Source organism: Bos taurus, chromosome 4 (assembly GCF_002263795.3).
Source record: "Bos taurus isolate L1 Dominette 01449 registration number 42190680 breed Hereford chromosome 4, ARS-UCD2.0, whole genome shotgun sequence".
Lineage (NCBI taxonomy): Eukaryota > Metazoa > Chordata > Mammalia > Artiodactyla > Bovidae > Bos > Bos taurus.
Genome location: NC_037331.1, coordinates 64,301,595 through 64,315,476, shown reverse-complemented (window position 1 = coordinate 64,315,476; position 13,882 = coordinate 64,301,595). Strand labels below are relative to the sequence as shown.

Here is a 13,882-nt window from a genome sequence, read left to right as displayed (position 1 = left end):
GGGTTAGGGAGTGGGGTGGAAAGCACACAGGCTTTGGGGCCAAAATAATTCAGGTTTAATTTTGGCTCTGCTCCTTCTCAGTTGTGTGCCCTTGGGCAAGTGATTTGATTCCTCTGAATCTCACTTTGCTTGTACGGGCTTCCCTGGTGGTTCAGACAGTAAAGAGTCCACCTGCAATGCAGGAGACTTGGGTTGGATCCCTGGGTTGCGAAGATCCCCTGGAGGAGGGAATGGCAACCCACTGCAGCATTCTTGCCTGGAGAATCCCTTGGACAGAGGAGCCTGGAAGGCTACAGCCCATGGGGTCACATAGAGTTGGACATGACTGAACAACTAACACACACTTTGCTTGTATGTAAGAGAGAGATGATATTGACATCTACCAGGAGCCGATCAAAAAGTGACTGTACTACTCCTGTGAGTACTATGTCATCAAAAGACACAAAAGTCATCAGCAGTGGCCCTGTATGACTTCAATGAAAGGACAAGGCATCTTGAAAAAAATAGTAATAATGGTCAATTCAAAGTTGTTAGATAAGAGCACCATCCCACTCAATCTAAGGATTGGAATTGCTGGAAGAAGTCCCACTGAAACGGGGACCCAGGGCTCCTCTTCTGGTGCAGTTCATTAAGAGTCAAGGAGTCTGAACCTCACTTTGCTTGTATGGGCTTGCCTGGTGGCTCAGACAGTAGAGTCAGCCTGCAATGCAAGAGAGCCAGTGTTTCCATTTCTAGTTGCCCACCCTTAGGGATACAGTTTAAAATATGGGAATTTCTAGGTGCATGAGAATTTTTACCAAAGCATTCCTGTAAAGAATGAGAAACTTTGAGACAACCTAAACATCCAACATATATTCATACACACACGCATGTGCATGCACATATGTGGCAAATTAGGAAAATGCTTAAAATATTCAGTGAAAAAAATTAGGATATGAAACTGTATCCACACTATAATTATGATGATAAGAAGAAGGCTTAGTTATAAAGACTTCAGGAAGAATGCCAAAATGACAGCAGGGATTGTATTCAGGTTTTTTTTTTTTTTTTCTTTTACCCTTCATCAAATGTTCAACAAGGTAAGTATATTCTTTTTATGACAAAACTTCATCCTACAAAAGACGAATAAAGGACTGGTAACTAAGACAAGGTCCCACAGTGAGTTTACTCAGAAGGTGGTGAAAACACGTCAGCCACTGAAACCATAGCAAAAGTAGTCAGTGCCCAGCAGCCTTCTGAAAACTTCCACCCATCACATTCCCCAGAGAAAACACACATGTCGCCTGCATTCTGTTAAACTGGCTTTTGGAGAAACACAACATAAGGGACATTTGGTGACACTTCAGTTATCTAAAATGGCACGGACATATGGCATCTCAAAGGGTGGGAGGGCTCCTTCAGTGATGATTCCAGAACTCCAGACATCCACTCCAGATACTATAATACTAAATACTATAAGGATAAGGGGCAAAGTCTACCTGGCAACCATGGTCAGAAAAGGCCCTGATGCTCATTAGAAAATGGTGCCCTGTGGAAGCAGCATACGCCAAGGCAACGTGGACGTAGGAGAAGGCTGAAGGCAGAGAGGGCCCAAGGCAGAGGGGGCCGAAGGAGAGCCCACCGTGCAGGCAGCACAGTGGTCCCCAGGCCTCCACAGAACCAAAGACGCTTTCAAACCACACAGCTCTCCGGGCCCCACCCCAGGGGTGCTAGTTTAATCAGCCATGAGTATACTGTGCAGCTTGGATAAAGAACCACTGAAATAGAAAGTAGATCATAAATCTGAAGAGAACAGAGATTACCAAGTGCAGTAAAAGACAAAGTTTTCAACTGGGAGACAATGAATCTACAGCACACAGGGAATTCATCTGTGGCTGCTCCTGACACCACGGATGTTGTTCATTAGAAAGGGGAAATCATTTTAGAATTTGTCTGGTTTACTTTAACTTAGATCTCTCTCACACACACATACACCCACCCCTCAAAAAGTTGAGCTTGAGTCAAATAACTGAATTCTCGGTATTAAAGGACACATCTAGTGATTGATAATTTATAATTTAAACTACAATTAATTGAGATTTGGGACTACATTAAATGTTTTTTTATCTTTTTTTAAATGATTGTAGACACACAATAAGTTGCAAAAACAGTGCAGAGTGTTCCCATGTACCCGTCACCCAGCTTCCACTAATGATAACATCTTACACAACCATAGTGTGTTATCAAAGTCAGGAAGCTGACATGGACACAGTACAGTTACCTAAACTACAACCTTACTCAGATTTCACTAGTTGTTATGCTAAGTGTTTTTCCATACACTTTTCTTATTTCATCCTCCCATCACTACTGTTTCAATTTTGCAGAAAGAAAACTGAGGCCAAGAGAAGTCGAGTAACCTTCCCAAGGAGGTAAGTGACAGAACTGGGAGAGAAACGCAGTTTTGCCTGATTCTAAATCCCAGTTCTAAGCCATTTGCCTCTACCAGGCCCCTGTACCAGGTTCATGGCCACCATGGTTCACTTGCCAGAGACAGAGCTCTGGCAAGACTGCAGGGGGATGCTGCAGCTCTGTCCAAGACCGCAGGACAAGCTCACAGAAGAGGCCTATGGATAGCAAGCATATGAGCTTACAGCCAGGACAGCAGTGAGTCTTAAGCTTTCCAGTTCTCCGGCCCAGCAGCTAAAGTTGCATTTTCAGGCTGAGCTATGTACTACAGGAGGCAGGGACAGGCAGGGAATGAAGCCCAAGCAGGCCAGTTGGTGATGCAGTAAGAGTCAACCCCAGGCGTGAGGAAACGGCAGGAAATGAAGAGAGTAGGCTGATGCTGGCACTTCACTGGGAAGTAGGCAAGAAGCAGGAGCCCAGCTGAAAGCAAATCCACACCAGCAATAAAACCAGAGAACCTAGACCCACTCCATGCTAGACCAGGGAGGCAGTGTGGTCTAGCGGTTATATGTGGGTTCTGGAGCCAGAACGTATGGCTCTGAATCCCACCCAGACCTACCAATTGGTGGGATGACCTTCAGCAAGTTAACTTCTTTACATCTCAGTTGCTTCATCTGTAAAACTAAAGCAATAAAAATTAAAAAATCTCCCAGGGTTGTTGGGAAAATTGAATAGACAGCATGTAAAGCAGTGGAAAACTGCTTGGCACAAAAATCTTCAGTCAGGTTAGCTACTGTTATTACACACAATGGGACTAGACAAGAATTAAGAGGAAAATGATAGAAACTTAAGAGAGGGCGAGGTGCCTCAAAAGTGCCTGGTGTCAGAGTGGCTTTTCAGCACTAAAGGACACACCTGAGGGACAACCAGATAACGTGAACATCTTCACACAACACAGGGCCTACAGTGAACTGCACATTACCTACTGCTATAGAGCACTTGCTGATAGCAGACACAGTAACACTGCTTGACAAGCACGGACCCCTTGACTTCTCACATGTACCCCTGGAAGAAACAATTTAATTCCTTTAAACAGATGAGGAAATTGAGGCTCAGCTTAATTGCCTGCTCAAGGTCACAGAGCAGATGAGGGATGGAGCTGGGATTAAAATCGGAACTCAGGCATTCCCACTATACCCATCAGTGATAAGATGCAGGCAACTCTTCGGACCATGGGGTTTGAAATAGATATCAGACTCTGGGCTACAAAAGCTGAAAGCAAGGAGCAGCACAACATGGCAGAAAGAGGGGGAGAGAAAAGACCTGGAGACTAGTTAGAAGTCCAGACAATACATTCAAACTCCTTTCTATGGCTAAGTAATGCCTCCCCCAACACACTCTGTCACTGTCAGTTCAGTTCAGACGATAACTCATGTCCGACTCTTTGCGACCTGTGGACTGCAGCATGTCCATCGAGTCAGTGATGCCATCCAACCGTCTCATCCTCTGTCATCCCCTTCTCCTCCTGCCTTCAGTCTTTCCCAGGATCAAGGTCTTTTCCAATGAGTCAGTTCTTCACATCAGGTGGCCAAAGTATTGGAGCTTCAGCTTCAGCATCAGTCCTTTCAATGAACACCCAGGACTGATTTCCTTTAGGATGGACTGGTTGGATCTCCTTGGTGTCCAAGGGACTCTCAAGAGTCTTCTCCAACGCCACAGTTTAAAAGCATAAATTCTTTGGCACTCAGCTTTCTTTATGGTCCAACTCTCACATCCATACATGACTACTGGAAAAACCATAGATTTGACTAGATGGACCTTTGTCGGCAAAGAAATGTTTCTGCTTTTTAATATACTGTCTAGGTTGGTCACAGCTTTTCTTCCAAGGAGCAAGCATCTTTTAATTTCATGGCTTCAGTCACCATCTGCAGTGATTTTGAAGCCCAAGAAAATAAAGTCTGTCATTGTTTCCATTGTTTCCCCATCTATTTGCCATGAAGTGTAAAACTTGGCTTAAAACTCAACATCCAAAAAACTAAGATCATGGCATTTGGTCCTCTCACTTCATGGAAAATTGATGGGAAAACAATGCCACTCTCACCACGCTGCAATGTCTTATAATTCCAGTGGCACCAACAGATTCAGGTCAAAATACAGCCTTCCATCAGATGAAAGGACCCCATGGAATCCCTACTGGCAGGACAGGGGATAAGAGCTTGGATTTGCTGATACACTTCTTTACATTCCAAGTCAAACTTATTTCTGCCTATTAGGGTTGATGCATTTAGACTAAAGGACTGCCCATACCAACCCCCTTTGTGTCCTTTCTCTCACAAACAGCCCCCCTGGGGTACAGGTAGGATGAAGATATAATGGCTCATACAACATTAGATGGAAGAAAAATCCAGAGTCCATATTGATACTACAATACAGAAAAGGAGCAAGAGAAGGAGGAACGGGAAACTCTTATTTATCATCAAATGCCATTTAATAAATAGAGAATAATAGAGTCAGATATTATCATTGATTCAGGCAAGAAACATCAAGTGATGCTAAAACCATTGCATAAAGGTTTTTTAAGAAAGAGATCATTGCACTTCCCTGGTGGTGCACTGGATAAGAATCCACCTGCCAATGCAGGGGACATGGGTTCCACCCCTGGTCGACCCCTGATCCGGGAAGATTCCACATGCCACAGAGCAATTAAGCTCATGCACCGCAAGTACTGAGCTCTCCCTCTAGAGTCCACATGCTGCACCTACTGAATCGCACAAGCCTAGAGCCTGTGCTCTACAACAAGAGAAGCCACGCAATGAGAAGCCCATGCACCACAACAGAGTCGCCCCTTCTTGCTGCAACTAGAGAAAGCCCTCACACAGCAGCAAAGACCCAGAGCAACCAAAAAGTAATTAATTAATTGATAAAATAAAGCGATCATCTACATCATCTCAAAGTTATCTCCTCACAGATAACTTATTACCTACAAAGGGCAGACTGGCACCTTTACTGTGGACATGTTGGGGCAAACAATGAAATAATCCAAGTTAACATCACCAGTAATGGGACAATTGACAATCCTCTTCCTATTGCTGCACCAGGGGCACAACATCTACGTCACTTATGTAGTAGTCCTGTCACCATGGATAACCCGAATCATATCACAAGGCAACGATCAGACAATCCCAAATGGAGGAACATTCTGCAGTGCAAAACACACGAGCCACTTGCTTCGAGATGTTAATGCCATGAAAGACAAAGACTAGAAAACGGCTTCAAATTAAATGAAACTCAAGAGTCATGACAATCAACGTAACGTGCTTCAGGAAAGTGTTCTAGATGAGAAAAATGACTGCCATAAAAGACATTATTGGAACATTTGGTGAAATCTGAATGTGGGCTGTATATCAGAAAATAGTATTATATCAAAGTTAGGCTTCCTGAATTTGGTAATTACACTGTGTAAGTAAATGGTCTCATTCTTAAGTAATACAAGCTGAGGCAGAAAGGCCACAATGTCTACACATTAGGGTTAAAAGATTCAGAAAAAACAAAGGTAAATAGATGATAGACTGATTAGATAGCAAGCAAGCAAGTGACTCTAGGTGGAAAATAGACAGCTGTTCATTTTCCTATTTTTAAAACTTCTCTGAAGGTTTAAAAATTATCAAAAATCATTTTTGAAAAACAATATATTTAATAGGTACCTACCAGTTGGCTTAGAGCTAGACACAAAAGCCCAATTCAGTGCTACCCATGGAAACCTTACGACAAAGAAAACTCAACCCTGACATGGCCAGACATGGTCAAAGATAATAATTAGCAGAACAGTGAAGAAACACAAAATTTAATAAATGTAATTCAGCTCCCTTCATATATCCCTTTTCTAATTCTCAATCTGGATCATTTTCAAACAATGAAACTGATGAACAGATCAAGGTTTTGGATCTGTAATCCAAGTTTGCTATTTGATTCATATCTTCCTATTTCTAACTTTGTAGAGTGCGCACAAGTTACACTCTTGGACAGTTTTCAGTGTGCCTGCCTTCAAACACTTGACCCCATCACCTGAGCTGGAATCATTACCTCTTCCAAAGGAAGACAAGCATGCTGCAGCTCTGGTTCAAATAACCATCCTTCCCCAACCAAGCTGGCCTCTGGAGTCTAATTCATCTTAGCAAATTCACCTCTAGCTGTACTTAACAGTAATCAATAAATGGGAACAGCTTGACTACAGTTTTGGGGATGTCTAATCAATAACCATTAGCTACTACTGCATTTACAAGTAATAGAAAAAACTGGTCCCTGTTCATACCCATGAGGGAAAACATATTTTCAAAAGTTTCTTCTCCAGGTTTTCCATGCCCTTTCTCCATAGGTGTTTAAATCCCATGTTGTTTTCCAGCTCCATTATTCCAGCCCCATTATTCCGCCTCTGCTGCAGGCCAGGAAACATTAGTTTTGATGTGCTATGTAAAGAGGACCAAGGCATGAAAATATAAATCCTAACATTGTAATTTAATCAGAAAAAAATGCTATTTTCTTTATGCTTCCCCAAAGATCTCCAAAGCCTCCAAAGATCTTTGCCTGGAATAAAACTGAACCTTCTTCTGATGGTAAACAATTCCCTGCCATATTTGGCCTCAGCTTTACGTTTCCAGGCTGGCTTGTTTCATGGTTACACCAAGTGCCATTCAACACAGTCACTGATCCCTGCGAAGTCCAGGAGCTGGGACTATGTACGGGTTCAGTTCACCTCGTGTGGTTCTAGCACTAGGCATGGGATACGACTGCAGAACATGCACTGAACACTTGAATGGGAAGAGAGCATCTATTACGAGAAAGAGTCAACGAGAAGGAAACCTTCCCCCTCCTGCTAGCAAGGGCAGAAACCCTGTCCTAAGGCTGAAAATGGGAACAAAAATTTCTACTGAGTAAAACATACAGTCACATTATTGTGAAGTTCATAATGTAAGCCAAGGTTCCCCCACTCTGAAGACAGGGACCAATCACCAATCAAGGGATATCCAGACATGCATTACTTCAGGGCACAGTTTCAAAGGGTTTTGCTTTGTTTTCACTTAGGGAACTTTAATTTTACCACAGAAAAATTAGGTAAAGTCATTCATCATTGAAAGTTTGTAAGACATAACATATGGTGCTTCTGAGGTAGTTCCCAGGGTAGGGGCCCATATCAGTTAGGTCAATCTGTCTCTTTACCTCATCTGCCAACAAGACTTAGCCCAAGGCCTGGTCCCAGGGAAGAGGGGGGTTATAACGTAAGAGATGCAGGGAGCCAGAGGCCCAGTTTTCATACTTGGGGGGGTTATAGGGAGAAGGGAAACCAAGGCAGACAAGGTAGGGGTGAGACTTCATCTTCTCTTTCTAGAGGGACATCCACCCATTAAGCAGAAGTTCCACATTTGTGGCCAGTAAAGTCAGGTAGAGGAAGACTGGATTTTAGTTTCCCATATTGTCTCTTGGGTTCTATGTGGTTTGGACAGGCCCCAGAGGTCCCCACAAGCTCCTGAGGCCGAACCTCAGAAGTTACCTGAAATAATGACTGGGAAGTTAGCTCATGAGGTTGACATGGGGCCCAAGTAGCCAAGGACTAAACGCCAGACCATCTGACCCTGAAGCACCTGAGTATCATGACCAGACCTCAGTGGGATACAAAGCACTGCCAGAAACAGAGGCCTTCCTTCATTTAGAGAGAACTTCAGGGACTCCCTGCACACTTCAGGTCTCTGTGTGACCTATGACAGAAGTTCCTGTTGTTCATCGGGAAGCATGGGAGGCTGACCCAGACTGCACGTGGGCAGAGCAATGGAGACAGAGGCCCCAGGAGGATCCCAGCCCCTCCCCCACCAAACAGTTCTGAAGACACCTCTCCCCACCACTCCTCTCAGTGGGATTATCCTAGGATGACTGACTTACACTTTGCTAAATGTGCTTCCAAAGGTTATTCTGATTTAGGCATAGACTGAGAGGTTGAGAACACCCAGATGAGCACCATTTGTGTCAATGAAAACCTGGCTTCCCAATAGCCTGATGAGAAAGTGTCTGGCTTGAAAAAGGATGTGCTCTCAAGCGGAAGTTAGCCCTGGAAACTGGTCCACTGGCTGGCAAACCATCTATACAATGTCCAACATTCTTCAGCATCTCCTTGTACAAATGAAACAATTATATTTGGGGTATAATTTTAAATGCTCCCTTCTTATGCTGTAGTTTCTTTAGTTAATCTCAATGTTTTAACAAAGTCCCTAGTGAGCAATAAAAACACAAAACACTAGAAAAAAAAAAATTGTGGCCTGCCCCACATTCATCTCACTACTAGAGCCCATGGGGAAGACATAAAATCAAGTAGAGAAACTGGCCCAGGATTTCTAGGCCAGTAGCCTGGAAGCTGTGTCCACAGCACAGAGCGGGCAGTGGTGGGCCAGTTGAGGATCAGAGCATAGTGGGAGACTGCATCAGCCAGGGCCCTCGAGGAAGCAAGTACCAAGGAAGGATTAGATATGCAAAGAACTTATCAGGGGGAAACATTTGAAAGAGAAAATGGGCAGCCAGCCAGAGAGGTAGGGAAAGGCGAGATGCAGATCTGACTCCCAGTGAAGTAGAGAAGGAGATAGGCTGGGTGGCAGCCTCTTAGATCACAGTGCAATTCTAAAGAAAGCTCACGGAGGTCACTGGGGAGCTCTCAAGCAGATGCCCCTATCAGAGGAGACCCAAGTCTCCCAAGAATGGTCACCCTTAGGACCCCAGGCACTCTCAGTCATTGGCTGAAAGTGCCCTTGAGAAACACAGACGGAACCATCACAGGGACAAATATCCTCCTGCAGAAGCCAGGGCCATGGGTGAAGCATGTTCCCGGTGGTCAGAGATGGGAAAGGTGCATTCATAAGGCTACCACACAGACAAACTCCCACTTTCCCAAAATACCAATGGAAAGACTAGGCAGAATGCAGATGGAAGTGTCTACATAATATATGCTTTGTCAATTTCCAACACTGAAAAAAATGTCTATAAAAACTCGCTTATAAAGAAAAGCCTAAATATCAATATTTCCCCTGTGGGAAGCCAAAGTTACAACAGAAACTCTACTGAGTTAAAAAAAAAAAATCAGAATTCATCCTTTCTTTTTTCCCCTTTACAGACTTGAGCAGGAGTCTACTGCTTAGGATTAGTGAAGATTAGAGAAGAAAAATGTCAACTCCCAGGAGGCAGCACAAGTCACAGAAGTTAGGGTCCCCGAAGTTCCCAGTGGGTGACCAACATATGCTTATAAAGAAAGACATGTGAGCAGACTTCCTATGAGCTAATTGGGAATTGTAACCCATGACTCATCCCAGGGTGGGGTCCAAAGCTACAGGGGATGCTACCCCATGCCACACTGTATCATCAGCCAGATTGCACATTTCCTGAAAGTAATCAAGTCAGAAACTGGCTTCTTGGCCACAGCCCCTAGTGGAAAAATGACTGCCAAAAGCCAAAATGAGGATGAGTTCAAAAATGTAATTCTGCAGTGCAAGCATAATCCATTAAATGGGATCTGACAAGAACTTAATCTCATCTGTGGCCAAGGGTGTTGGCTCAATGTAATTCTGCTCTCTGGAACATATTCTCAATAAGCTATGTATAGAATCAGGAACACTTTTGCCAGAACCCAGATAAGTCCATTCAACGTGGGAACAGAAGCTCATCAAACCCCCAGTGATTCTCCAGGGAGTGAACATGCTCTTCTTCCAAATGCAAAATTCCCAAAACCTGGCAACTCTGCCTGTGTTGAGTCACATAATTTAAGGTAAGCACTAATAACTGAAATGGCCAATGCACTGGTTGGCTTCAGAATTTCCACTACTGCCCACAAAGGCAAGACCAGTGGCTGGTCTTGCTCACAAAGTACCTACTAGGCTCATATTCCCAGCCTGGGGCTCACTGCAGAGCCCAGTCACAGAAGAAAGGGTCAAGGTGTGGAGGATCAATCCACTCCTAAAGAGGGTTTTGAAACCTGGGAGAGAAAAGGAATTAGGGTCTGTCTTATTCATCATTTACTTAATACCAGCTATAGGGCCCAAGGCCATTATGTTGTTATTTCACTGTTTCATTTGTAAAATAAGGCAACTGAGAATCAAAACCATAACTCAAATCACACAGTTTAGAAGACAGTGTGCAAATTCGTGCCTGTGGTATTCCAAAGCCCATGACTCACTCCTCAGAGGGTGGTCCTTGGACCATCACATTACTTGGGAGCTTGTTAGATTCACAGGCTACAACCCAGATCTAATGAATGTGGATCTGCATTTAATAGGATCCCTCAAGGAATTTGGACACAAAGTTTGCCTTAAAGGGCTCCCACCCAAGAAGAATAAGTGGATTAAAAATATAAATTTGGACTAGAAAAAGGATTTAGTGCAATAGAACAGGGTCAGTCTCATAGGATAAGCCTCACTACATATCTAAATTGCACACCCAAATTAGTAGAGCCAATCATGCCATCTTTATTTCACCACGAGCAAACCCAGGAGCAGGAAAGTCAAGGTGGCGTGGTGATAGTGGAACACACTGGAGAGGGTAAGGCTTTGGAACCAGGCAGACTGGACTGAAATTCCCAGCTCTGCCTCCTGCTGGATGGCTCTGGGTAAGCTGACTGACCTCTCTAGGACTCAGTTTTGTGACCTGTACAACTGGAATAGCGCTACTCATCTTGTTTGTATTTGAGAAGATTAAATGAGCAACCAAATGGACGGTTCCTAGACACAGTCGATGCTCAATAAACATGGGTTTCCTTGACTTTCAGTACAATCTGGGCCAGGTCCCACCTTGGCAAACGTGCACACTAGAAGCTGGGGAGAAAAGGAAGCTCAGCAGCCAGCTCTTTCCTGTTCTCTTGGGTCCTCTAGTGGTAATTCCTGAGGTTCCTGTCACTAATCAGACTGGCTGGAGCAGTCTGTCTTCCTTAAGCTCCAGTTTCAGCATATTCTCTCATCTCTTTTAAGAAAACCCTGAGTAGAACAAGGTTCAAAGGAACAAGAGGTGAGGAACAAGGAAGACAGGCATCTGAGGTACAGTTCCCAGGACTGTCTACTTCCCAAACAATGAAGTCTTTTTATTTAGTTACGGTTCCTGCTTTCTTCTTTTCATAAGTCTCAGTCTTAAAAGCAGACTTTTCATGCCAGAGGCTTCATGAGCTTTCAGAGCCCACAGTGTCTGCACCTGGAGCCACAAAACCCAAGTCTGATATAATTCACATGGTGTGTATCACTCAAAGGCGTGGAGGAGCAGGAGACGGCCGCCAACCACTGCCTGCAGGTGTGTCCCGAGCTGCTGCCTGGGGAGGATGCCCCCACCTACCACATACACTCATTACAGAGGCTGATGGAAGAGGTGCCCTTGGGACAGAGCATCTCCTGTAGGAGGAAGTAGCTGAGCGTCAGGGTCCCAATAAGGGTCCCTTGGTCTGATTCCCACAGGAACAACTCCAGCACTGATAAAGAGGCATTTCCTTGCCCAGGGAGAAAAAAAAAAGACCATATTTTGTGGCCCCAAATTTCCAAATGCCCTCCATGTGTGATGAAGGAGAAAGAGAAGACAGCAAGCTAAGTTACCCCTTACCCCGTGTTGCTCAGTAGTAACGCTCCTGCAGGGAAGCTATGAGGGCAGATGATGCCAACTCATGAGAATCACATGCTCCTCCACAGTAAACACAACTCTGCAGAACTGCAAAGGGCAGGATGTTCATAGTCACATGCCTGGATCCCTTAACTGGGTGTGGGGTTGTGTATAAATGTGTCCAAAGCACACACACACACATACACACAAGGCATGGTGGTTGAGAGGCTCTGAATTTCAGAGTCAGAAAAAAGAACCCAACACCTCAATCTCAGCAAAGGAATGACTACACTTAAGTTATCTTAGGGTTGAGAGCACTGATCACAGATGCACCCCTGAAGTTTAGGAGTATAACACACCAGTCTTCCTAGATTTCCCAGACTCACTAACATTGGAGTCAGCAATTCTCACTTTTTTCACTCCTGGAGTAAATGGTGAGGTAGGGGAACACACAGGGATATATTCCTATCAGCATTATTTACAATCCAGCTATCACTCACTCCTTCTCTGAACTCTAAAGGCATACAGAAAACAAGCAGCATTATTACAAGGGCAACCTTGATCCTGCTCAAATTTATTTCTCGATAAGCAAGCTGTTCCCATCTTTGGCTTATAATAATTTATCTGCAACAAATCTCACAACTGACATGACTACCACAGTTAAGGACTACTACATTAGAGAATACTTACCCTCTAACATGGCTGTTGGAATCAACTATCTTCCTTGAAACAAAGGATGGTTCCAGGATAGCACAGAGTTGCATTAAGGAGACCAATAAATGAATAACAAATGCCAATACCTTTCTGGCTCCCACTGCTGTACAACTGGCATATCTACACCTGCTGTGTAAATAAGCCTACCCACCAAAAGCACTACACCAAACACTACACCAACCACACCAAAGCACTACAAGGAACCCGAAGTAAATCTTGATCTTAACAAACTTATAACTTAATCTCTTTCTGGAACTGAGACCTTGGCACATAATATAACTAGTGGATCAAAAGAAGTTCATGGCCAGTTTCATGGCCAGTACAGTTTCTCTATTAAAGAGCACAGAGGGGATGCAAAGAGAAGGGATGATGGTAATGGAGTTGGGTTAGCAAATAAGATGTTCTCTTCATGAGAGCAACTCTTCAGCCATTCATTGAAGAAGACCATGAACCTGGTTTGGGGTGGAAGGCATAGCTACCAGAAGACAGAATACACAGGGGCTGACTGCACCAGAGATGCTTGGAGACGGGAACACACAGACCACGAGAGCCATTCACCCTCCCCTCTTCCCTCACAGTCACTTGCAGAGAATTGCAGGTTCATTCTCTCTACTTGAGTGGGTTTTATTTTATTTAAACCTCACAATGCAGTAACCAAACCTTTATGAGGAATAAGAAAAGCATTTGCCTTGCAATTCTGGTCCCGCCACTGCATCAGTCACATTATATAAAGAAATCCAACCCCCTATTCATCACTCCTTTTCAGAACTCATCTATAATTCAGTCCACACTAAGAACCTTCGCACAATGAAATGGCTTTTACTGGGCGATTACACACATCACCTGCATGCAAAGGAGAGCACAGTTTTCAGATGTATTTCCTGGACTCCAAATCTTGTCTGATTTGTCTATGAGGGAAGAAAAGGGAAGTTCATGCATTCTACTAGCCATGTGGAGGGTATGAGAGTCTTAGACAATGCAGAGAAAAATGAAAGCAGTAAAATTAGGGTAACAAGGGAAGCGGGGAGGAAGGCAGGCTGGCAAAATCATTAAATCTTCATTTCTGATACCAGTACGACCATGTATTCCAAAAGTGAGTTGAAAAGACCCACTGAGGAAAAAAAAATCACTTCTATACCACATCCATACTCAGACTGATTGTTATTTAATACAG

General features: G+C 43.9%; 1 protein-coding gene across 4 annotated transcripts in view; it reads right to left on the bottom strand.

Moving 5' to 3' along the window:
- The window catches only part of PDE1C (phosphodiesterase 1C), a 540,295-nt gene that overhangs the window by 402,011 nt on the left and 124,402 nt on the right, over nucleotides 1-13,882 (bottom strand). The gene's annotated exons all lie outside the window — the stretch shown is intronic.